General features: G+C 40.7%; 1 pseudogene; it reads right to left on the bottom strand.

The window, feature by feature from the left end:
• Window positions 1-2,710: 2,710 nt before the first annotated feature.
• Window positions 2,711-26,542, bottom strand: part of LOC122814209 — a 178,802-nt pseudogene continuing 154,970 nt past the window's right edge.

Genomic DNA, 26,542 nt, shown 5'->3' with positions numbered 1-26,542 from the left:
GTATATTATTCCGTGCACTCATTTGTCCGAAGTTATTAATTGCCAGGCTGGTAAGTGCAGTGATAGTCATCCCCCGACTGCCTCAAGAAGAAGGCAATCAGGCATCCATTCAGGGATGCTGATAGGAAGTACCAGAGAAAGATTCTCCGGACCCCTGATTCTTCGGTCCATTCTTGCCTCTAAGGCGGTGGCTTCCATTGTCTCCCCCTCTGCCCCGGGGGAAATCCTTGCCTCATGAGTCATAGAAAGGCCCTTTGGATTTCTTAAACCATAGTCTTCCACTCCTCTGATTCCTTGAGTAAGATCGCTGAGGGGTGGAGAAATGTATGCCTATGGCAGATATGGTCTTACCATCTTGCTCACTTCTAGCTAGAGTTTCTTTAACTTTAGTGCCAAAAAGGGTTGATCCATCAAAGAGAGCATTGATGAATGATGCTTTGAATGACTCCACAAAGTTGAATAAGCACATCCAGGAGTGCCTTCTGATGGTTATACATGAATTCACCATCTGGATGTCCTTTCGTCTGCATGTACTATAAGCCTCATGGAGGAATTGAAGATAGATTCTAGGGTTGCAAGTTGGGAGGAAATGGTATGTCGAACCTCCTCAGCTATTGCTCCTGATAAAGTGTTTGAAAGCTCTTTAATCACATCTGTTTGTAATCTGGTAAAATGTGCAATATAATTCAAGAACCTCAGAGCAAATGTCGTTGAAGCATAAACATGCTTCCCGAATCTATCCAACATCCTAGACTCCTTGTTAGGAGGATGGATAGTATAACTGTCTTCTGTAAATTCTCTCTTGGTGGCTGCTGCTACCACCATGGCATCAACAGGGATTCCTTTTGACTGATGTGGTGATGTGGTTCTTCTTTAGGTGCAGACAATACATGATCTGGCTTCTTTGGGATCAGCTCTATGGCATTGGGTATCTTTCATGCCCACTGAGCAATCAGATGAGATCATCAGCGGGTGGAGAAATCCAAGAAGTGGAGGGTTGGGCATGAAAAGCCTCCAGGTATACTGACTCCTCTGAGGAAGGCTGAGTGGATGACCAGCCAACCCTCTGTTTAAGGATTTCAAGGGTGTCCCCAAAAGAAACATCTTCAGGGAGTGAACTGGGGAGCCTTCATGTTCATCGAAGTCAGTATATTCAGTGTAAGATTTTTCCGGGGAGTCAAGGTGCTTCTTCTTGCACTTCTTCACAGGGACTTCATCAGGGTGATGTTCCGGGGAAGTTTCCAAAGAGAAAACCACCATGGTGTGAGTCACCTGGGACTTTTGCACTCTCTGTCAGAGGATGAGGTCAGTGATAGCTCCAGTTGAGAGGACGGTGAAGAAATCTGTCCTGACATGGAAGGCAAAGACTGGGAATCCCCAACGGATAAAGCATTTACATAATATGGAAAGCATGTCCACCCATAGTGGGGTGGGAGCCCAGAACCAAAAAAGACTGCTTTGGAACCTGGGGCACACCTCGCACTGAGGAAACCACGCTTATACCAGGAACCTGGGTCTGAACTACAAGTGCCGATGCTCTGAGAGGCATGGAAGGTTCATATAGAACTGAAAGTGTAGCACGCATCTTGGAACTGACCAGTGAGTCCCGACCCCAGGAGTTCTCAGGTGCCAAAGACTCAGAGATACTCAAGATGGTTGTTGGAACTGAAGATGGACATGCTACTGTAACCGACTCAGATGGAGCCGGGATTATCAGAACTGAGTCCAAAGGCTCTGGTAGAGGGGTCTACTTTATGCACTCAAAACATGAAAAACCCGAATCCAAATAGTGCGACACATAAAGAGCGAACCGCAAATACGTCGAACCCACTAAAGAGCGAAATTTAAAACCTTGAACCGTCATAGTCGGCCAACCCACCACCCGCAACACACTATCTACTTAAACACAATAAATAAACACATACATACACTAACCAAAACCCTACTTCTAACCCTAAATTAAAGCACCAAAACCCTACCACTAACCCTACACTAACCCCACATACACAACTATCTATGCACTATCCCTAACCCCCCCTAACCCTAATGTCCGTAACTACCGCACACTTCCCCTACAGAGCTATACAAAAACAAACTAAATATTCCACACACATACACTTAACAAAACCCTACACTAAACCTTACATGCATTACCTACACAAAACCTTACATGCACTACCTACCTATGCACTTACCTTAACCTCAACCTAACCCTAAGGTCCGTAACTATTGCACACTTACCTTATGGAGCTATACCGCAGACGGGCCAACTATGCGACTTTGATATTTCCACTTTTGTGGTTTCGTTTGACATATTCGCGGTTCTCACTTTACATGTCGCGCTATTTGGATTCGGGATTTTCATCTTTTGAGTCCTTAAAGTAGACCCTTGGTAGAGTTGGTGGAGGAATGTAGGTAAGTGTCATAGGATGTATAGTCTCGACGCCACATTGGCTTGGAACTGAGGGCAGTCCTCTTGCCACAAGAAGCTGATCCACTAGTCTCATAATGTCTTGTTCAGATAAGCTTTTAGTAGACCTCACCGATAAAGTGGAAGGAGACCTAGATGGTCTAACCTCCACAAAAGGGGTGTCTCTGAAATGGTCCACAGTCAGAGAGTAAGTGGTTCGTGGGAGTGTGGGAACGTCTGATGACTTCAGTACCAAGTGTTCCATTAGAACTGATACCGAAACATCCGTCTGCTTGAAAGTCAATTTTGAGGTTTTGTCAGGTCTCCCAGAGCAGAAGAACTCTTTTGTGCTGAGGAAATTTTTGGTATTTTCTTACTTAGTTCTGAAGAACTTGGAACCGAAGAAGATCTTTTCTTTGAACTGTGGGAAGAGGTTCCTACTTCCACAGTCTTCTCCTTAGAACCAGAAATGGCCTCATCAAAGGAAGATTTCAATAGGCCTTTCAACACAAGCTTGTTTTTCCTCTCCATTAAAGTGTGAGAGGAGAAACCGTAGCAAATCGCACAATTTTCTTGAAGATGAATTTTGCCTAAACAATAAACACATAAAATGTGCCTATCAGAATTGGGCATTTTGCCTTCACATTTCTTGCACCTCTTAAATCCTGAGGTGCCCTTTAAAGGTTTTTATTGGGGGATTGTTTTTGGTCACCATAATCATGATAAAGGAGATAGAAAGAAATATATATATATATATATATATATATTTTTTGGAAAGGAGAAAAGAGAAAATACCAGCAATGGTTTGTTTGTTTGTTTGTGTCTTTCAGCTTTTCCTGGTTAGGGGTCACCACAGCGGAAGTCCGGTCCACTAATGATTGGCAGTTGATTTTTATGTACCGGCTTGCCAGGCCTGACGCACAACCTTCAACGAAGGTACGCCCATTCACACATGTCTCCATGCAGAAGACTCTCTAGCTGGGAATCGAACTGGACAGCATCTTACTGTGAGGCGACAACGCTACCGCAGCACCACCACCGTGGTCTAAAATACCAGCAATGGTAAACAGGTATTATATAGAGAAAGATTACCAGTTATGGTAATTGTAGAGCTTTACCATTCAGTAAAAGATTATCAGAAATTACAGACAAAAATATGGGAAAATACAGTAGAAGAAGCAGCTGGTAGAATTATCAAAAAAAGAGAGTTAGAAATTTGAATAACACAATAACTGCCAAGATTGAGAAATAAGAAAAAGCAAGTCTGACAAACAAGATCTGAGGTAATCTCTGTGAGGAGCATTATGGGTAGTGCCTGGCTCGAGAGTTTGGATGGCATGAGCGGGAAAAATGGCCGAGTCAGTTCTGAGGGTTCGGAACTGAACCCACCATCAAGGATGAGGTGAAGATTAACAACATCAGATCAATACTTATGCAACTGCCTTCAAAAGCTATTAGAATATAATTTTCACTTTTATTATTCTCACTGGATTTGAAGTTACTTCACTTGTTATGGTACACCCTGTGAAAATTGGTCTTTGGCTTTTATGGCTTGTTTGCCTTTTGAACATAATTTGATTACTTGTTATCTCACTTGGTTGAATAAAATTATTTGATAAAAATAAATAAAATAAAATAAAATGAGATTCCTATGGTATACGGGACTGGAAATATTTTAGAAAATCAATACAAATCATCTGATGATAAAAATATTAAAAAGCTGACAGTGAGTTGTTGAAAACAGCTAGTAAACACAGTTTAACAATACTTAATGGAGTAACGAGGAAGATAGTTTTACCTATATACATAATGTATATGGAAAAATTTCTGATATAAACTATTGTATGAAAGAGAATTTCTCAGACATCATTGAATGATTAAAAAGAATGAATAATGTGAGCAACCATTACATAATTATATTATACATACAAAAAAAGAGGGAATAAGAAGCAATGAAGGATGAACACAAAGCAGTAAGCAATAGGGATGTTATAGAAGATATCTCACAGCTAAAAAGTTTAACAGGCAATAATAAAATTTTCAGTAAATATAGTCAACTTCTGAACAATTGTAGAAAAGGAAAAGGCATCAGAAAATTTAACAGGAGCATAAAGAAATCGAAGCAGTTAATTTTCCAGATTCAGCCATAGAAAGAAAAAACATATGAAAAGATTGGTTATATTCTGAATATTTAAAATGCAATAACACAATATTAAAGACCCTATGACAAGGAACGAGGAAGATTATAAACACTTTAAGAAGATAAAAGTAATGAATACTAGCATGATAAGGTAACAAATATTTTGAATGAAAATGGGAAGAAATGTTAGAAGACAGAATACAATATAAAGAAATTTGGGAATGAATAATCAAAGAAATAAAGAGCTATAGAAAATTTTAGATTGCTTTATAAATAAAACACTGTGGTTTGATTTCTTTAGGAAAAAGCATAGGGACAATAGAGACAAAAGAGAAATCAAAAGTGAAAGTTATCATGCATATGAAAACAGTAAAGTTATAATAGAAATCCTTGATGTAAAAATGATCACAGATGTTATAAGCATGGTTATAAATAATAAAAACTTACACTCTGATCATCTTATAAACTAAGTATATAGAGGTGCACATGAAAATGGGTAAAACACTGAGTCTAATTTACATATTTTATTGAAAAATTAAAATGTCCATTTTCCTTGAAAGAGAGAATAATAATTCCACAGTATTAAATATTGACCAAATGGAATCAAAACACTTATTGATCTATAACTTTGCTAGATTCATCCTTGAAGATATTCAGTTTTGCATTACTGAGAAAGTTAGCAAAAAAGGCAGATGAATGAGTCTCTTAAAATTGCAATTTGCTTATATTGAGGACAAATCTACTGAAATAGCTTGATCAGTTTCATAAAAAAATGTTCTACTATGAAACTTCAACTTCCTGAAAGCTGACAAGCTGAAAGGATAAAAAAAAAATCCCAAAACACAGAATCAAGGAAAAATAGACTTTAACAGTTTTTTGCAGGGGAGGCAAGCCCACCTGCCCCCCCCCCAATGTGGGGGAAACCATCCACACAAAACCAAACTTATATATACTGACTCTACCATCACTCCAATTCAAGGAATGGGGAAATCTCTTAACAGAAGTGAATCATTACACACTTAGAAACCATAAGACCATATCAGCAATGATTTCCTATGGAAAATAGCACTGATTTTTTTTTCTTTGTGGTACTGATGGTTGAGCAATTTCACTGCTTGCAACTGTAGGAAAGCCCGCAAAAATATGTGTATTGTTAAGGAAGCAAAGGTTTTATACTCTCTTTTTAAATACAGAACAAGCTTTAGACAAAGTTGACAGAATAAAGCTCTGGGAAATAATGCCAAAAAAGGATATAAAAAAGCATGCTATAAAAATGAAAGAATGGCATAACAATAAAAACTACAGTTGACATTAATTGAAAAAATGAATTTGCAGATTGGTTTCAAATAGAAGAAAAAATAATAATAAGACAAATGAATTCCAACAAAGCAAATTGTGAGGTAAAGGAGAGTCCAAGGCCTACAACAAACATAATGCTTTCTTTAGCTATGTCTGAAGCCTCAAATGCAGTGAATAACAATATGCAAATGGCAGGTGAATGTAGCCATGTTCACACAACCAAAAGATATAACAAATCTTTTAGCTGACAAATTTATCTTCAACTTTACCCCCCACTCACCCCAGTACCCCCTAGGAAATACCCTCTAGCATAACCACTCCAGCTATCAGTAGGGAGGAGGCCTTAAAGGCTCTAACTAAGACCAAGAATACAGCTTTGATGGGCCCTGATAATATCCCAGGATGTCTCCTAAATAGCCTGAAATATGACCTATCAGGACACTGGAATTACTATTCAACCATAGCTTCTGAAAAGCCTTCATGCAATGTGAATGGAGGACTGTAATGGTCATCTCTCTGCACAAGGGTGGGCCATCAATGGATCAAAGGAACAACAAACTCATTAGTCTGACCAGTCTCATATGCAAAGCCATGGAAAGACTTATCATGGAAATAATTAACACTGACATAAGAAACCATCAGACATTGGACTCAACCCATTCTAATTTCATCAAAGTCAGGTCATGCCTACTGAACCTGATGGACTTATTTGAGAAGGTTACTAATTAAATGGGTGAGGCAAAATGGTGCATACTACCTTCCCTGACCTAGGTAAGGCATTTGGTATAATACCCCATTCAGGCTTTTTAAACGAACTCATGGAATTAGGCATAAACTCCTATATAACCTACTGGATAGTTAGATAGCTGAATGATAGGACCCAAGAGGTTAGGATTGGTCTGCTCCTCTTTGCTATCTATTTCTTCGAAGTGAAGGCCAATGACAAGGCCATCTGGCTTACCAAGTTTGCAGATGATTGCAAGCTGGAAGCAATTGTTGCAATCCCAGAGATACTAACATTTCACAGGAAGGTCTAACACAGAGAAATGACCATGAAAATGAACATTTTCATGACAAATGAAATGGTACCAAAGTCACAGCTTAAAATTCAATGTCAAGAAATGCATAATAATACCTTTTGGGTAGTTAGCTACCTGGGGAAACTATCCCATCAATAAAATACCCTAAAAGTAGGCATCCTAGTTAGTGATTTAGGGACTCATGAAGATAGAAACCTGGTTTTGATCAGTATGTGTCTTAATTGGTAGAAAAATCATTCTATGTCAATAAACTGCTAAGTAAAGGCATGGCATCTAGGTCCAGTTAAGTCATCATACAACATTACTCAGTCCTCTTCAGACCCATTATTGAGTATAATGCTCCTCTCAGTTTGTACCTGACCAGGCACGTGCAACAACTGGAGCATCCACAGAAGTTCCCCACAAAAGAATACAGGGTTTAAAAACAATGCCCTCTGCAGTCTACTCTTAAAGACCTATCCCTATACTCTGTTTCCTACAGACTGCTAAGAGATGATTTATGCCTGACATACAAAGCCTCTTTGGATACTGGCCTGATGGACCTTTTGCATATCCACAAAACAGCATCAGAACTACTATAACCAAGGATTTAAGCTTTGTTTTCAGTTTAAATAAGACATGTTGGAGGGACATGTATGTATCTCAGACAATTCCCAGTCTCTAGCATAGGCTTCCCAGCCATGTAAAGAAGATCCCTTCCCTAACCCTATTCAAGTGTAAACTGTACCATTGGATGGGAAATTATAAATTTCCCACTGGTCTGACACCTATGTCTCTGATGGACAGAGGCTGCAATTATATCATGCCCTAAATAAAATATAATCCCTGGAAACAACCTCTAAGACAAAATATCCCATGGGTTACATTTGGGTCACACAGCTAGACTTATAAAGGCCCCAGTGGTTATTAGCATAGCATATATCAATGAACCTATGAACACACATAGATAGAGTAATGGAGAAATCGCAATCTAAAGATAAAGATATATCAAAGATAAATTAAATATTTATCCTTGTTATTAGGTAGCCTGCTTTTGTTAACATCGTTTACTTGCAATGGCAAACCAAGTCAGAATATTAGAAAGTATGACAAAAAAATACAGATTTCTAATCAGTATAGAGATAAGTATATTATTACTTTTTGATAGAAAGAAAAACAGCAAACTATCATAGGTTCATAGATGTGTACTAGGCTAATGATCCTGGACCCTTTACAAGTCTAGCTCATAGAAGTGCCCTGGCATCATGCCGCCCAACGCTAGTTTCCAATGCCTCTATCCAGAAGGGCCACTGGAGTGATCCCCTGGGTGAACTTTCTATTACCCATCCACTCATCAAGATTTCTCTTGAAGAGGGACAGCGAGGTGCTCTGCTTGACATGTATAGGAAGTCTATTCCAGAGCATGGGCAGTCTCTGGGTGAGGAACCTGTCCCTCCAGCATGTTATGTTGATTGTGGTAATGAGGTTGAGGTCTCTGGAACATGTGTTGAAGAGGGACTGGGATTTCTTTAGATGTAGCATTTCTAACAGAGCTGGGTGAGACATGGCTTTGTAAGTCAAGCAGAGATTGCCTCTAAGTAGGTGATATGAGACAGAGAGTAGCTGGAGTCTTTTGAGTCTGTCCATGTAAGACATGAGTTTAATGCCCAGGATCCTCTTTGTGAGGTACTTCTGTGGCCTCTCCACCTGTTGCAGGTGTCTAGTGAGGTACATGCCAAATAGAGCATTATACTCGATGATTGGTCTAATGAGGGAAGAGTAGAGAGTGACAATGACCTCTTTCTTCCTGGATGCAAAACCCTTGGTAATGAGATGTGCCATATAGAAGGACTTTCTGACCACAGTGGCAATGTGGTGGTCGAAGGAGAGGTTGCTGTCAACCTGCATCTCCAGATCTCTTATAACGCCTTCAGTGTTCAGTGGGCTCCCATCGATGTGGTAATGAGTGTTAACTGAGTTTTTACCAAAGGGGATGATGAAGCAGTTTTTGGCGTTAAGCTTAAGGCCATGGTTTTGACACCAGTCATTGGTCTTAGTGAGGCCTTTCTGTAAGATGTCTGCATTACTTGGGAAGTTAATAATGGCTCCCAGCTTGCAGTCATCTGTGAACTTGGTCATCCAGAGTCCATTTGCGTTGGCCTGGACTTCAAAAAGTAGATGCCGAACAGGAAAGGACCCAGAACCGATACCTGTGGGATTCCACTTATGACTGGTCGGCAGTCTGACTTGGAGTCCGCTACTTTCACACTGTGTGTTCTATCTGTGAGCTAATTTGCAACCCACCTTGTGATATATGGGTTAATGCCTAGTTTGATGAGTTTATCAATAATTCCTGAGTAAGGAATGGTATCAAGGGGCTTGGCCAGATCAAGGTAGGCTGTATGCACTGCCTTACCTTCATCCACAGCTCTGGTGACTGACTCAAAGAAGTCAACCAGGTTGAGCAGGCATGATCTCCCTTTCACAAAGTCAAATTCCACGGGTTCTAGAATTTGGAGATTTCCTATATTGTTGTTAATCAGGTCCATGATGATGTGCTCCATAGCTTTACATATCAGACTCATCAGGGTAATGGGACGAGAATTCCCAGGGTTTGTAGTCGGTCCCCCTTTTTGGAGAGGGATAACTGTAACAGTGCTCAATTCGGTAGGGGCAAAGCCTGAGTTGAGGCTGTGACTGAACAGGGCACGCAGATGTGGTGCCAGTTCATTTTGTAGTTCATGTAGAACACAGCCAGGGATACTATTGGGTCCCATGGAAGCTGTATTCTAGGCCTTGGACAATGCAGCTTTAACCTGTGCTGCAGTAATGCTGGGTGCCTGGCATTCTTCCTGTATTGTGATTGGTCCTTTGGGGGGAGGGGTAAAGTTGGCACTGAATCTGTCAGCTAGTATGTTGGCAATATTTGTTGGCTCAGTATAGGAGGTGCCATTGTGCAGTAACTCAGAGCAAATATGAGTATTGCTGTGGAGGCTCTTGATATAACTACAGAAGGGTTTGCAATTGTTTTTAGTGTCTTCCACAATTCTGCCTTCATAGCTGGCTTTGGGGAATCTGATGAGGGATCTCAATTTTTTTGTTGAGTCTAATAAGGGAGGTTTTCCAGTCTTGGGACTTCATCTTTTTCTGCAATAGTTTCTTCTTTCTGTTGTAGAGTTTATTAATGGCAGGGGACCACCAAATTGGCTTCATTTTTGGGGGGAGAGCATGTTGGTTCTGTTGGGTATGGCTAGTTCCATGCATTTATATACATGTTAATACAGTGCATTGGTGTATGATTTGGCAGTCATGCGGCTATTTTCCAATGGCATGGGTGCCGTGAATTTCGCCACCTCTGTTTTTAGGAGCCCAAAGTCAGCTTTGGAGAAGTTTTTCAAGGTGGATACCTTTGCAGGGGTGTGGCTGAGATGTGGATTTCCATGGTGATTAGTTTATGGTCAGATCTGACCAGGGAAGGATTGACTATTGGTGTAGAGCAATGGTCGCACATGTTAGTAAAAACCAGGTCAAGGATGTTGCTTCCTCTAGTGGGGGTCAGAATGAGCTGGTCCAGGGCATTGAAACTGATGAATTCCAGGAAGCGTTGGGCCAGTGTCTTAGTGCTTGAGTAGTTTTCCCAGTGGATGGAAGGGTAAGTGAAGTCTCCTAGTATGAGAGTGTTGGGTTGGGCCTTGGTAGAGTTCAATGTGCTTAGGAACATGGAGTGAGAATCTAGGGACATGATTGGGGACCTATAGCAGACTATGACCTGGATCACCATCTTACCCAATGTTAGTTGTACCTGAAGTATCTCAGATGCATTATGCTGGACTACTAGTCTGGAGGTGTGCATATCCTTTATGAATATGGAGACACCACCACCTTTGGAGCTTTAGTCCATGTTTCAGGGCCAAAAGGTGTGGAATGAGTTATAGCCTGGTATTGCAGGGGTGCTTTCTGCTGCTTTAAAGCAGGTCTCCATTACAGCACATATGTCAATGTTCTCAAATTTGAGGAGTGCTTCAAGTGAGAGTGAGTGCATCTTGAGATTTAGACTTCTAGCCTTGAGCAGCATGACCCTCAGATTGCATTTATTTATAGCTGTTACAGTGGTAATCTGGTCTTTGAAACACTACCTAAAAAGGCACTATAGGGGTAGTAAGAGCCTTAGCCAGTACCCAAAAACCCAGGGGTGACAGATGCAGGCCATCTCTGGCAAAGCATCGAGGTCTCTCAGTCATGTCATTCCAAGCAGACAGATACTGGATCCCCTTAGAATGACACCAGAAATTTAGCCAATCGTTGAGGTCAATCATTTTTTTGTTTGTACTGCAGTATCATTCTGGGTGATGGTAGGATACTGCTCAGGACTAGAGTCATACCTGCCTGGGCCACATAATCCGAGAGCTCCATGTATCTTTTCATGTAGTCCAGGGAGGAGAGTCTCAGGTCATTCACACCCACATGGACAATGACAAAATCATATTTGTACTTGTTGTGGAATGACCTGAGTGTGTGTGTTATGTGTTGGATTCTGGCATCTGATAGACAGCTGACTGTTACCTTCTCCTTATTCAACCTAGTGAGTGGGACATCTGTGTGCCGCACTATTGAGTCACCTATGATTAGTGTATTGGGCAAGGTGTGTAGCCTTAAGGATTTAGGTTGAGGGGCGCACTGTGGAGGTGAGCTATGTGTCCTGTGGTTTGTGCAAAGTTGTGGTGGTTGAATGTGTTTCTGTCTTGGAGGTCTCTGCTGTTTGGGTAAATTGTTGTTGGGAAGTAAGAGGAGGGGGTTGTCAATGAACATGAGGCAGTTGCTACACTGCCTCAGAATGCCCAAGTGCACCAGGTTACTAGGAGAAAGCACAGAGAACTGCCCTTTAATCATGCCAGGAGGGGTGGTCATAACTACTAAGTACTGGAGCTTTCCATGAAGAGCGACTAGTGCTGATGGCAATTAGGTGTGCTACATTAATTGCTAGAAAAACCTGTTGAAGTACAAAGAGATTAAGCTATTTGAAGTGCAAGAGAGAAAGAAAGAACTAGCAAGATCTAAGGCAAAAACTGAAGAGCAGTCTTTCTGGCACCAGTAATAGCTTACCTCAGCTCAGCGCCACTGCACGAAGCTTAAACAAGTGCAAACCCAGGCAAATGCGGGCTTTTAAACCAGTTATTGATAAACGGGAAGAAAATTGTACAAGTATTTCATCATAAATATCTGGGTTGGACTAAGTAGAAAACCTATGTGCTAACAAAAATGTAAAACATTGCAAATGATCTTAAAAAGCCTTACAAGAAATAAGGTGTGTACTGTATTAATGCTACTAGGCATTAGATATATAGCTTAGAGCTTATATGGGGCAGATGTGTGGGTGAATAATGAGAAAGATAATATTTTAATGAACTATTCAGAATGCTGAGGCATCTCTTCAACACACAAAACTCATTCTAGATAGTGTATCTGCAATATGCATTTAATATCAAGGAAAAAGAGGCAATACAGAATCAGAAATTTTTCCAAGCCTGTTAAATACATCAGAATTCCAGCCAATGGTATACTAAAATGAATGATTACTAAAAATTGAGAAACACCTTGTTTTGATATATACCAAAAAACATATCTTTCTCTCTCTCTCTCTCTCTCTCTCTCTCACACTCTCTCACACACACACACACACACACACACACACACACACACACACACACACACACACACACACACACACACACACACGCATGCACATGCACACACACATACACACATGCACGCATATGAATGAAAAATTATATTCTAGTATTAAAATATGTAGAGAATTATTTGCAAAACAGATTTCTCCAGGAGAATATTACCTTCCAAAAAAAATAAAACCCATTTCCAAAGGGAAACAGACAAATACAAATAGTGCACAAAAGCTATGCAATGATCTATGCAAATATAATAATCAATGCAATAATACAAGCTATTTTGGATTAGTTATGAAAATAAGTATTCTACGTATCACCTTAAAATCTCTAATAAAACCTTATCAGAAAAGGAACCAATACACTGTAAGAAACATCAACCCGCATACATCAAGGTATAACTTAAGAGAATTCATTAACATTTCTAACTTCAGAATATCTGCCTAAATTCTTAATCCGTAAATTTTCAGGGTCTATATATTAGTTTCCCCTCAAGTGTTTGGCAGTGCCCTGTACAGACACAGACACCTTGAGTGACATTTTCTCCTGTAAAAGCATGAGTGAAATTTCATCAATACCTAGTTGTTCACAGGACAACTAGTTTGCAGTGACAAACACTGTCCTCAGAGTTGTAAACCGGATACTCCTGACATTGCTTTATATTCTCACTCCAACTGTCTAATCAATAAAAAAGGGTCTGTTGCCATTGATATAAACTTTCCCACTATCTCTGTAACAATCTTGGTGGATATGGGCATCCCGAGTCAATGTAGAAATTGCCTCATGTTTACTGACAACCAGTTAATTCTCAAACAAACTGATAAGGCATGTGAGATGTATTTTTTATTGCCTGCCGCCTACATTTATACTGTATTCATTTACTTGTGTACCAGACTACACTGTTATACTGCAATTGCCTGCTACATAGGGTCTGTAAAATCAGATTTTATTGCTGTTTACACTAGCAAGCTTTTTTGTTGTTTCCACTGTTTGTTAAGTATTTACTGGTATTTTTCACAGTTTTAAAGCTATATGTTCTGCTTGCTCTGGTTTTCCTACCAAACAGTACTTAATTAACTTATCTATTACGTGTTTAAATCATTCTTTAGTGCCTCGTGGCTGATTTACTGCTATTTTAAACATTTTTAGTGTCTTCCTGCTGTTTTTCTGCGGTGTTAAATATTCTTTAGTGTTTCCCACTGAAATTAGGGTAGCTAGTAGCTGTTGCATAGCCCAGATCCAGGCCTGCTGCTTCTGGAATTTTTGTAGTGGTTTGTTTGTTTGTTCTGAGCACATTTTCCAGGCCATCTTGGACTGGAAGGAGCCTATATGCACTTTTGTGAGAGAATTGTGTTTGATTGGCATCTGACTGGTAAAGGGAGGCCAGTCTAGGGCTTGGAATAAGCATCTAGATTGGTCCTTTTAAATTTTGTTACAGTTTTTTTTTTTCAAATTTTAACTTCTGGTATTTAGGCCCTGCATCTGTGCAGGTCTCTGCTTGTTTGCACATCACTCAACAATGCCCCCTGCCATGCAATTGTGTGCCAAAGCCAGACAGTTAGATTCAACAAATTTTCCCTTAAAACCCAGGCAGAAATATCCATTTGCAGAGCAACAAGTACAGTTATGACTCTGTCATAGTTCATGTTAGTGTGAGTGACCTGAGATGTACCTCAGTGGACTATATGAAGAGTGACATGATCGAGCACTTTGAGTATGTGTCCCAGGCAGGCATGTCCCTAGCCTTGAGTACCATACTACCCTCACCTAGAATGATGCCACAGTATAAGCAAAAATTAGTGATTTCAATAATTGGTTTAGTTTTTGGTGTCATTCCAACTGGATCCAGTTCCTGTCTGCCTTGGAAGCCAGGGTCAACAAACCTCACTGCTTTCCCAGAGAAAGTTTCCACCTGGCACCAGCAGTGGCCTTAGGTCAGCTGGTGCCCTAGGCAAAAGGGCTCCACGGCATCCCCCCCCCCCCACACCAACCAGATTCCCCCATTCTGGTCTACCTACACCAAATAAATACTGGAAAAGCACCCATCCTACAGTGGCACACTAGGCGGCCACCTAGTTGGCCTATGCCTAAGGCCGGCTATGCCTGGCACCTCTAGTCTTCTGGCTGCTTGCAAAGGATCTTGCCTCCCCATAGTGCCTTTTTCAGGCAAGGTCTCAAAAACAACATTAGCAGTGTGAAATTAACCAATCAGTACAAAATAAGGGTCATACTGCTAAATGCTAGGACCTTAAACCAAAAACTTCACTCCCTGGAAGCACTTCTATCACTACAAGACATAGATGTCTCTGCAGTCACAGAAACCTGGTTTAAGGCCTCAGAGCATACCCTGGCCCTGCAAGGCTACAATTCCTTCCATACCTTTAGACCACAAAAGGAATGTGTGAAAACCAAAGGAGGTGGTGTTTTAATCTATATTAGATATAAATTCACCTGATGTCTAGTTAGACTGAACAACTCCATGGAGTTACTCCTAGTCCAGGTTACAGTGGGTAAGACCCCTATTCAAGTCCTAGCCAGTTATAGATCCCCCTCCATGGGTCACAGCAACAATAAAGACTACTTAACATTACTGAAGACAAACCAAATTTTGCCAAACACACTGGTTATGGGGGATTTCAGTTATCTCATCATTAGCCGGGAAAGCTACTTTAACCCAAACTCACTAGCACAAAAGTTCCTTGACTTTGTGAATTCAAATAGGTAGTAAGCACTTTCGTCTACCAGTATAGACTTCATCAGACAAAATTGTAATGGCACCACTCCTATATTTATGCTACCCTTAATTGTCTCAATCAATCAATAAAGTTGAAAATTTTTAAAAACATCTGAACAAAATTAATTAATTAATCTGTCACACTAATATGTGCAGTAACAATGTTAATAAAATTTAAAACACTTCTATATTGACTTAAAACAGTTTTTTATACATAAACAATAAATTGTTAAAAACTTGATAAAATTGCTTTGTACAAACAATTGTTGTATATATATTTACATACATGTGTTACATTTAATAAATATGGACAGGAATGAGATTTTTTATACTTTCCCTGCTTTGTCAACTAAGATAGCTTTAATGCTAATATATTCGTTCAAACCAGGGAAAATATTAGCCTTTAGTCTCAACTGCCATCTCACTTCCCTATAAAGTAATATATTCTTCAAATCGCCCCCCCCCCCCAAAATCATTTTTGACCAAGTCAATAATCCCAACTTCAAAGCCTTTGAATGAACTACAAATGGATGAATGTTTGTAAAGGGCACTGGTTTCCTTTTTAACTCTAATGTTATTCATATGTTCGTAAATCCTGTCCTTTAGTGCCCTTTCAGTTTTCCCTACGTAAAAAGATAAACATTGACGAAAGCACTTACTATCTGTTGTTGGAATAAAGAATTTTTTATCTTCCTTGGAGACTTGGAACCACTTTTTGTCTTATACAGTCGATTCAGGATTATTGGTGTGTTTTGTGAATTAAAATGCCCTGCAGCAAATTGTCCATACCCCAACAAGTGGAACATACATTCAAGATCTGGTCTTCACCTCATGTCAAACAGATGCACTGCTGCAACTGTTGTACCTTCATTAGTTAGTTTGACCACAAATCAGTCATCTTCAAACTGACACTAACACCAGGACTCACAAAGGATGAAATCAGACTAAAAAACTTCACCAAGGCAAACTATACCCTCCTAGGTAACAGCTACAGTTATTCTGCTCCACAAAGGTGGCCTAGCATCAGACCCAGGGAATTACAGACCCATAAGCCTGACCAGCCTCATCTATAAGGCCATAGAATGTATTATTATGAACCTCATAATATAAAGACATAGGTGACCTAAAAACCCTGGACCCTACCCAATTCAGCTTAGTGAAGGGCAGATCCTGCCTGTTAAATCTGGTGGGATTTCTTTGAAATTGTGACCAAGGCCATTGATGAGGGCAAGTCTGTGCACACAGCATACCTCAGCTTGGCAAAGGCTTTTGACACAATCCCAAATTCAGGCATTACCAATAAGCTTAGTAAACTGAATGTAAACCCCTTCATTGTAAGATGGGTTACCAACAGGCTCACAAACCAGACACAATATCAAAGTGGGTGACTCCACGTCAACCAGCAGACCTGTTACCAGCAGGGTCCCAAAGTGGTCAGTGCTGGGCCCCCTACTGTTTGATATATACTTCTCAGAAGTTCAAGTCAAAATTAAAGGGTTGTGGATGACCAAGTTTGCAGACACTGCAAACTATGTGCAATCATTGAATCCACAAATGATGTCAGTATACTTCAGAATGGTTTCACACAGACGAAGGACTGGTGTATTAGTCACAGTCTTAAACTGAATGCAAAGAAATGCATCATCCTTCCTGTCAGCACAAACAATGTCCTTTCACACTATCAAATGAATAACAATATCTTAAGTACCCATGAAGTGGTAAGCACCTGGGATCACATATTGACCACGATCTTAACTTTGACCATTGCATTTCTACCATTGTAAGGAAAGCTTTCCACATCGCTCACTTGATTAGTAAAGACATTGCCTTGAGAGCAAAAGAAGTTATAACCCCCTATACTCAGCATTTATCCAGCCCATAATCGAGTATAACTCCCCATTTGGTATGTACCTTACTTAACATCTACAGCAATTAGAGAGACTTCAGAGGCTTCTAACAAAAAAGATCAAGGGCCTCCGCATGTGCCTTACATGGACCGACTAAAATCCCTGTCACTATACTCCATGTCATATAGAATTCTTAGGGGGAGACTTATGCCTGGCCTGTAGAGAAACCCAAGATCCAAACCTAATGAACTTACTGCATATCCATCAATCAAATGTGTTTAGGGCTACCCATTCCAGGGACTTGAATATGCCTGCAACTTAAAAAGGACATGCTGGAGGGAGAGATTTATCTCACAGTGACTTCCACATCTTTGGAACAGGCTACCAATTCATCTGAAACAGAGAACCTCTATGACACTGTTCAAAAGGTACCTGGATGAGTTGATGGGGCACCACAAATTGTTACTGGAGATAGTCCCACAACCCTCCTAGACATGGGCAGAAATAACTAAATGCAATCTTGGGTGTTGACTAGTACTTCTGTGATATTACATTGGGTTGAAATGGCTAGACTTAAAATGACCTCCAGTTCAATAGCATAGTAATCTCCTATGATACTATGATCCTGTTTACAGAATGTCACTGGAGGCAAAGCTCTCATGTAAAAGTACTCCTAATGTCAATAAGGTTGGCAGGAGTACACACACGCTGCACCCATCATATACAATTGAAAGCAGACATACAGACCCACATATGCTGAGGCACTTAAATGTAACATTCCAAACCCCAACAACCTCCTAGATGAAGTACACATAACAAATACCCTCAGCACCCCCAGATGCACTCTTTCCAAACAACACCCACATCAACACATAGAGCCACATGTGATGGAGCCTCTACTTCTAAGCCCATAAGGCAAGCCACCACACAATCCAACATTCTGTTCTTTGGGGACTCCATTGTGAGACATAATGATATCCCTCTCACTAGGCTGAGTTATGGGAAAGTCACAGTTAGTTGCTTAACAGGGATTAGGATCCACCACATCACACATGCACTCAGGTCATTGGACCTAAAATACCAGTATGACTCAGTGATAGTCCACGTGAGAGTAAATTACCTGAGATGTTACTCCCTAGACTATATGAAGATAGGCATCATGTGTCTCAGGCTGGTATGAGGCTAGCACTGAGCAGCATTTTACCTTCTCCAAAGATAATGCCACAATACAAACAAAAGATGACTGATTTTATAATTGGCTTAGTTTCTGGTGTAATTCTAAGGGGGTGCAATATTTTTCAGCATGGAAGGATATGGTCAACAGACCACGTTGCTTTGCCAAGGATTGTCTGCACCCCCCCCCCCCAGGCTTTCAAATGTTAGCTGTCTTCCCCATAGTGCCTTTTTAGGCAATGCCAAACTGAAAGTACTTCTGACATAGCAAATCAAAACCAAGAAAATCTAAAGGTATGACTGCTTAATGCTAGGAGTCCAAACAAAAAACTCCACTTCCTAGAAACTCTCTTCACTCTGGAGAATGCTGACATCTGTGCAGTCACTGAGACATGATTTACAGCCATGGAGAGCACATCATGAATGTAAGGTTATTATTCCTTCCGCACATTTAGACCAGATACTACACAGACAGGGTCTAAAGGTGGAGGCGTCTCGATTTACATCAAAAATAAATAAACCTCAAGGCTGGTCAAACAGGACAATGCACTGGAGCTTCTCCATGTTCAAATCACCATAAGAAAAATCCAATACCACTTCCTTGAAAGCTATAGGCTCCCCTTCTATGACTAAGGAAACCCATGCCATGTATTTAAACTTACTGGAAACACTCACCATCCAACCCAGTACCATATTCATGGGTGAGTTAAATTACCCCACTATTAACTGGGAATCCTATACGACACCAAATGTACAGACACAGAGATTCTTGGATTTTGTAAACACAAGCTCCCTGGACCAGACTGTCATTACACCAACCAGGGGTGCAACCATACTGGATCTGTTCCTCACTAATATGGGAGAGTGCAGCACACCCCCCCTACTTTAATGTCTTCCCTGGTAAGGTCAGACAACAAAATGCTCTCCTTTGAAGTAAAAAGAAAATCTGGACGTCTAGCTAAACCTGGAATATTCAGGAACTACTCTAAGGCTAACTTCCTGCTGTTAAGTGATAATATGGCACAATTTCAAGCCCCCATAAACCATGAGAACACTGCTGCCTATACAGAACTGTTCACAGAAACCCTGTACAAGTATATTAATAGCTGCATAGAGACAACTGTACCCACCAGGAAGAAGTAGAAATCTACCTAAAAAAACAAGCCACCCTGGCAGAATCACAAAATCAATAGGCTGTATAACACAAGGAAGAAAATCATGGCAAGAATTAGTAGGTGCAGCACCCAGCAGGATAAAAGCACTCATAAAATTAAACAAACAACTCAGAGAACAAATAAAGTCTACCAAAACCAAATTTGAGTTAAATTTGGCCTCCCAGGCCAAGGACAACCACAAGACATTCTTTAGCTATGTCTGCAACCTCAAAGGGAATACACAATTGCATGCCGAGCTCTTTGCAAATGAAGCCACCTATACTGAGCCGGAATATAGCAAACCTACTGGCCAATAAATTCAACTCCAGCTTTACTCCTCACTCCCCTTCAATCTTCCCTCAAAAAATACCATCAAATATAATGTCCCCTGCTATCACTAGGGAGCAGGTCCTTAATGCTCTATCTAAGGCCAAAAACACAGGATCAGTGGGTCCAGACAATATCCCAGGATGCCTTTTAAATAGCATGAAACATGACCTATCAGGCCATCTGGAATTGGTGTTTAACTGTAGCTTCTAAACAGGCTTTGTGCCTCATGAATGAAGAACAGCAGCAGTTATCCCTCTACACAAAGCTGGGCCATCAACAGACCCTAGAAACTACAAACCCATAAGTCTCACTAGTCTTATATGTAAAACCATGAAAAGAATTATCATGGAAATGATAAATAGTGATATAGTAAACCACCATACACTGGACCCAACCCAGTTTGGTTTCGTCTAGGGCAGGTTATGACTACTAAACCTGGAGGATCTATTTGAGAAGGTTACCAAAGCAATTGATGAGGGCAAAATGGTTCCCACTGCCTACCTTGACCTGGAAAAGGCATTTGACAAAATACCCCACTCTGCCATTGTTGACAAACTCAAGATGTTAGGCACAAATCTGTATGTAACCTGGTGGATAGCCAGCTGGCTCACAGACAAAACCCTAGAAGTTAGAATTGAGGAGTCCACCTCTACAAAGAGACCAGTCACAAGTGAAGCCCCTCAGGGATCGGTCCTTGACCCCTCCTTTTCTGCATTTACTTCCCTGGAGTCAAGGCCAATGTCAATGATCTCTGGCTGACTAAATTTCCAGATGATTGCAAATTATGAGCTGTTATTAAACCCCACACTGACACAAACTTTCTCTAGGTAGGGCTGATACAGACAAACAACAGTTGTCAGAGCCATGGAGTAAAACTAAATGCCAAGAAATGCATAATAGCATCCTTTGAGAAGTCATCCACTCCTGATAACTATCATATTGATAACATGACCCTTAGAGTTGATCCAGTAGTCAGGGACTTAGGGCCACACATAGACAGTATTCTAGCTTTTTACCATCACATGTCTACAGTAGTGAGGAAATCATTCTATGATGAGGAAGTTATAAACAAAGGTATGGCATCTAACTCCAAGGAAGTCATTGTTTCACTATATTCAGCATTCATCAGACCTATAATTCAGTACAATGCCCCCTTTGGTATGTACCTAACCAGGCATATCCAACAATTGGAGCATCCACAGAGGTTCCTCACTAAAAGAATATAGGGCATAAGTACAATGTCCTATGCAGACCACCTCAAGGCCCTATACCTGTATTCTGTCTCCTACAGGATTTTGAGGGGAGATCTATGGCTGGCATACAGGGCATTGCCCTACCCCACTCTGATGGACCTCCTGCATATTCACAGAACAATCAACACCACAATTACTCATTCTAAAGACTTTAACCTTGCCTGTGATATAAACAGGACCTGCTGGAGATACAGGCATGTATCCCAGGGACTACCCCATCTCTGGAACAGGTTTCCCATCCATGTGAAGCAAAGTTCCTTCCAAACCCAATTCAAGTGAACTTGGGCATTTGGATGGGGAACAGGAAATTCATCCCTGGTTTGAATAATATGTCTCTAATGGACACAGACAACCTGTAAGTGGTTCATATCCCAGGCCCTGGTTGTGAATGTTTAATCTCTAAAGCCCCTATTTACACTTATCAAGGGTATCATAATTTGTCAGAGATTTGGGATGCATTGCTAGGCTTAAAAAGGGCCCTGTAGTCATTAGCCTATTAAACACATATGGAGCTATGAACCCATACCATTTGATTATGATATTCATGAGGATATTAGAGTCACGTTCTTTTCAAAAATGTTTGGTAAAGGATGAAAAATATGTTCAAGAAAATTAGCAAGAAATATATGAGATTTATTTTCACCACTGATGATACTAAATGTCAGAATTGTTGTTAGTGTTATGTAGAATATACAATATAAAAAATAGCCAATTACTTTATTTAAATATTATGTAAACTATAAGATGAATGGCACATGGAAAAAATTATGATGCTAACTATGTGATGGCACTATTTATAAATATATTCAAGCAGTCATTGTTTTGCAAGTAAATTATTTTAATGTTTGTTTGTGTTAATATTTAACTTATTCACAGTATTAACTCAGATGTCCAAAATCAACTCAATTTCTTGAATGTGTTTTACCACAGGCCTTCTGTTTGATGACAAATTTGTTATTTTTATTTACAAAGTGAAAAAAATATTTATCATCCTAAAATTGTACACAATTACAGGTCATTTCCTTTTTTATACTTTTTTCATAGTTTTCATTTTATCAATAACTGTCCTGATATCTTATACATGTAATTATTTTTGTGTTTCTTTCTTTCAGGAAACTTTACACAGTTTTAACCCTCTATAATTTCTTCTAACTGTGAAGCAGGTCCCTTCTCTTAGAACATACCATTCACTATATTTAACATCAAATCTGTTTTCCTTAATAACTTAAATCTCTTCTGATCATTATGGTTCTACAAATGATGCTGACTTGTACCAATAAATAATATAGGTGACTGAATTCACAGTCATTAATTTTGTTAGCAACATAATGCAACAATAAATTCTTCTGAACCAGATCCAGTTGTGAAAAACCTGTATTACATATGCAAAAACCAAAAAAAGACACAGCTGATAAAACCAAAGAAACAGAATATATGAACATTTGTATGAAGTTAAAAAGAAAGATGTTACAAATTCACTATTTAAGCATATAGAAGACAACTGACATCATGAATTTCTGTTCTTTGGTACTGAAAGGAAGAAAACTGATTTGAGAGGTGGTGCACAAAATTCTAATAGAAATGAAAGAACTGTTGGCAGCTTAAAATGTATGCTTATAGTCTAGGTGGATTAAATTAAATGATTTCTATTGTTCCTGTTTCATTATTACAGGGGGGAATTTAATAAACCCTACATGGAGCAGTTCTCCATGTAGGAATAGTGTTATGGCCCGAACACAAAATATGGCCACCAAGCAATCCAGGAAACAAGGCTGGGTGCATGAACGGGTGTGCAGACACAGTGCAGATACGAAAGTTATTGTGGAATGCAAATCACCTCATCTGCTGGTGAAAACCATGCAAATTATTTGATTTTGTGATCCAGGAACTAGAAAGGCATCTATGGAGGGGCCATATCTGCAGGAAAAATGTACACAGTTAGTAACCATGTACTGGAATGTAAAAATGAAACAGGGGCAGTGACAGGCCAAATAAAAGCATGTAGTAGGTGCAGTAGATATGCAAATGGCCAAAACTATGGCCATTGACATTTAAAAGTGATGCAATTAATGAAAAATTAAACTTTTTTATCACATATGCCATGTTTAAGCAGCATGCAAAAAAAATAAAAAAAATAAAATTGTAAAATATGACATTGAGAGCAATATTGAATTTTCCCATTATACTGGCCAGCATGCAGAGTCATACAATGGTAGGTTATAGTGGTTGCTAAAGGCATAGGCTCTGATGTAGTGCAGTATCTAGGGTATATGCAATTAGGTGTATGTAAATGAGCTAATTTTATTGAATAGCAAAATGGGCCACCATGTCTGCAGGTACTAACTGTGTAAGGGCTAGAACTATGCTAGTGTAGGCAGAAGAGATAACTGACATGAAAAGGGGGTGTGTCACGGTTTGTGTAACCAGATTGGAGCTCAGCAACTCCTGTTTGCGCTCAGCTAAGCACAGCTAAGTGGGGGGGGGGGTTGTCTGAGGTTGCTAAGCTGTGTTTAGCTAGTTAAAGAAAAGCTAAGCGTGCTCATGTGCAGGGGAGGTTCAAATCTGCTGAGCAATGTTTACACTGGAGCCGCAGGTTTGCATGGCACAGTGTGGGGCTTTGAAGTGGAGGAAATTTGAAAAAAAAAATAAAAGGAAATGGCTTAAAAAAGCCAATCAACTATAAATGACTAATTAGCCCTCTGCCACTCAAACTGGCCCATTCAAACACCTCAATAATATAGCTGACAGGTGGAATGTGTAATAGTCAGCCAATTACTCAAGCTGCCTCTGCAGCACATCCGTATAAACTATGCAGACACCCTTCAATCTCCGATTTTCCCACATATTCTGTACCATTGGAGTACACACTTGGGGATTTTAACTGACAAAATAAAAGGGGCTGCTGCTTTGCTACATCTCTATGTGCTACAGGCTGAGGTCAGTGATGACGATGATGCTGACAAGTGGCCCAGACTGAGAAGGAGGAGAGTGTTCAGACCCAGGGTAACCTTTCAGGGGCTACATGAGCTGGAGATAGTAGAGCAATACAGGGTGGACAGGGACATACTACAGGAACTCACCCTCACCTCAGACCAAGAGCCAACAGAGGGGAAACCATCCCAGTGGAAACAAAGGTATGTGTAGCCTTAAGGATAATAGCTATGGGTACTTTCCAATGACATACTGGGGACATCATGGGTATCTCACAGGCATCCACAGCCAGGATACTCCATCAGTTCCTGGATGTCATGCTAACACATGCCAGTGCGCACATTTATTCCCCCAACACCTCTGATGAGAGGACCGATGTGCATCTCTTCCACCATGCAGCACACTACCCAGAGGTACTGGGTGCCATAGACTGCACTCATGTGCACATCAAAGCACTACCCAATGAGGACAGTAGTCTATGTCAGCTGTAAGGGGTATCACTCCATCAACTGCCAGGTCATGTTCAATGCCCAGGGCATTATCATCAATGTGCGTGCTGGCAGCCCTGGCAGTTATCACAACTCCCACATCTGGCACGCATCACAGCTGTACTAGGCATTTGCCAGGGTGACATCCCATGTGGCCATATAGTGGGGAATGCTGGCTATGCACTGGGACTGTGAAAGATGACACCCATCAGAAATGCACACACATCCACTGAAGAACACCATAATGAGGCACACACACAAACTAGCAACATTGTAGAGTGTGTCTTTGGGCTGCTCAAGTCATGGTTCTGCTGCCTTGACATATCTGGTGGAGTCCTGCAGTACTCTCCAGCCACATGTGCACACATGTTCATAGTATCTGTCATGCTACACAATATGATCTTGCAGAAACAGCTGTGGCAGGAACATGACAGAGAGGGGACACACAGCCCCCCACCATTGCCAAGGTCCCCACAGGCACAGGGGGACTTGGAGGAGGAACCCCCTGAGCCTGTCCCTGTAGGCAGATGTAGGCATGCCCAGTATGTCCTGGCCTTGGCAGAGAGGCAATGCATAGCACATACACTAACACCCTAGGGACCCAGGGACTGACACCTCACTCTGACTTGCACACACAGTAAAAAGATGCCACACACATCATACTACCTGTACCTTACCATGTATAGACTGTGTACTGCATGCATTGAACAGAGTCAGTCCTAAAGCACTGTCCTCACAACTGCTGCAGGCACAAGGTAAATCAATCTTCTTAACAACAAATGAATGGAGTAGTAGACTGTGCAGACATATCTAGGGTATTGCTACATGTATGCAAGGGAATGGGGTGGGCTACCGTGAGAGTGGCAGACAACTGACAGCTATGTGGGACAACAGGAAATGTCCACCAAATACTGGCTGCCCCAGAATATGCAGTAGTCCCCAAGGTGGCAAAACTCACCGCGGTATATGTGGGGGACTAAGAAACTATGGGGTCATAGGTCACATACATGGATGTCAATGTTGGAGTTCCATACACAACTCTCAGCCTCTCATAGCAAATCATTTGTACAAAGCCATAAAGAAATGTGTGGCAAAGGCCCACAAATAGGGACAGGTATGAAATATTGCTGTTACAAACTTAGACGGTGATATTAGAGGCGTTAAGTTGCATTAAGTATCTGAAGGGTAAGAAGTCTGAAACTCAAATGTCTGTCATTTTCATTCTAACTTCGGTCTTTAATGATATGCCAATATTTTTCAAGACAACCACAATACTATGATAAATGAACCCAAAATATGAGGCAAACATCTGGACAGTCTGTGGAAATGTGTACAGTTGAGAGGTATGCCCCCTCCCCCCAACACACCTGTATTCCCATAGAAATGCAGTAACATTTATGTTTGCAGGGTAATAGCAGCAGACAACACATTCCCACAGCTGTCTCAATCAACTTGCTAACTTGTTCCAGGTCCACAATATGCAGGGATCACTGTGCTATGTATGTGCATGGTTAATACTGTCAGGAAGTAGACAGCACTTACTGTTGGCTGTTGTGGCTTAGTGGACTAAGTACAGTACTGTGGTTGACAGGCTCCATGGTTTGAGACTGGCCATGCCAATTATTTTGCATGTCAGCTACACCTACAGTAGGAGTTGTACACACTGTCCAGAAGTCAATATTTGCTACTTCAGGAAAGCTGGACAATAGAGGGACAGGGGACCACACATATGGACAGTACACAGCTCAGAGTAACCTACTCAGTGCCTAGTAGAACAGCCAGTTGTGACAAGTCAGTGTAGTGCCAGGTTATAAATGCCTGCCACGTTACTGTGCAGTACTGACAACATGTTAGGGGGACCATCCATACCCTTGGAATGACAGCGTGTCACAGAATGTCCACACGTATGCCTCACATATCTGTTCTGCTTCTCATAACATTGCATTTTCCTGCCAAACAATTTGAAAAACGATAAAGGCTGATGTGAAAACATCAGTGACAGACAGTTGAGAAGCAGATGTCATACCCATAAGAAAATGCAAGCTAATACAAAACCATTCTACCAACTGTCTACATTTGG

The sequence above is a fragment of the Protopterus annectens genome, chromosome 10.part0, assembly GCF_019279795.1.
Source record: "Protopterus annectens isolate FY-2018-M chromosome 10.part0, PAN1.0, whole genome shotgun sequence".
NCBI classification, from domain to species: Eukaryota; Metazoa; Chordata; order Ceratodontiformes; family Protopteridae; genus Protopterus; species Protopterus annectens.
This window is presented reverse-complemented; position numbering and strand designations above follow the sequence as displayed.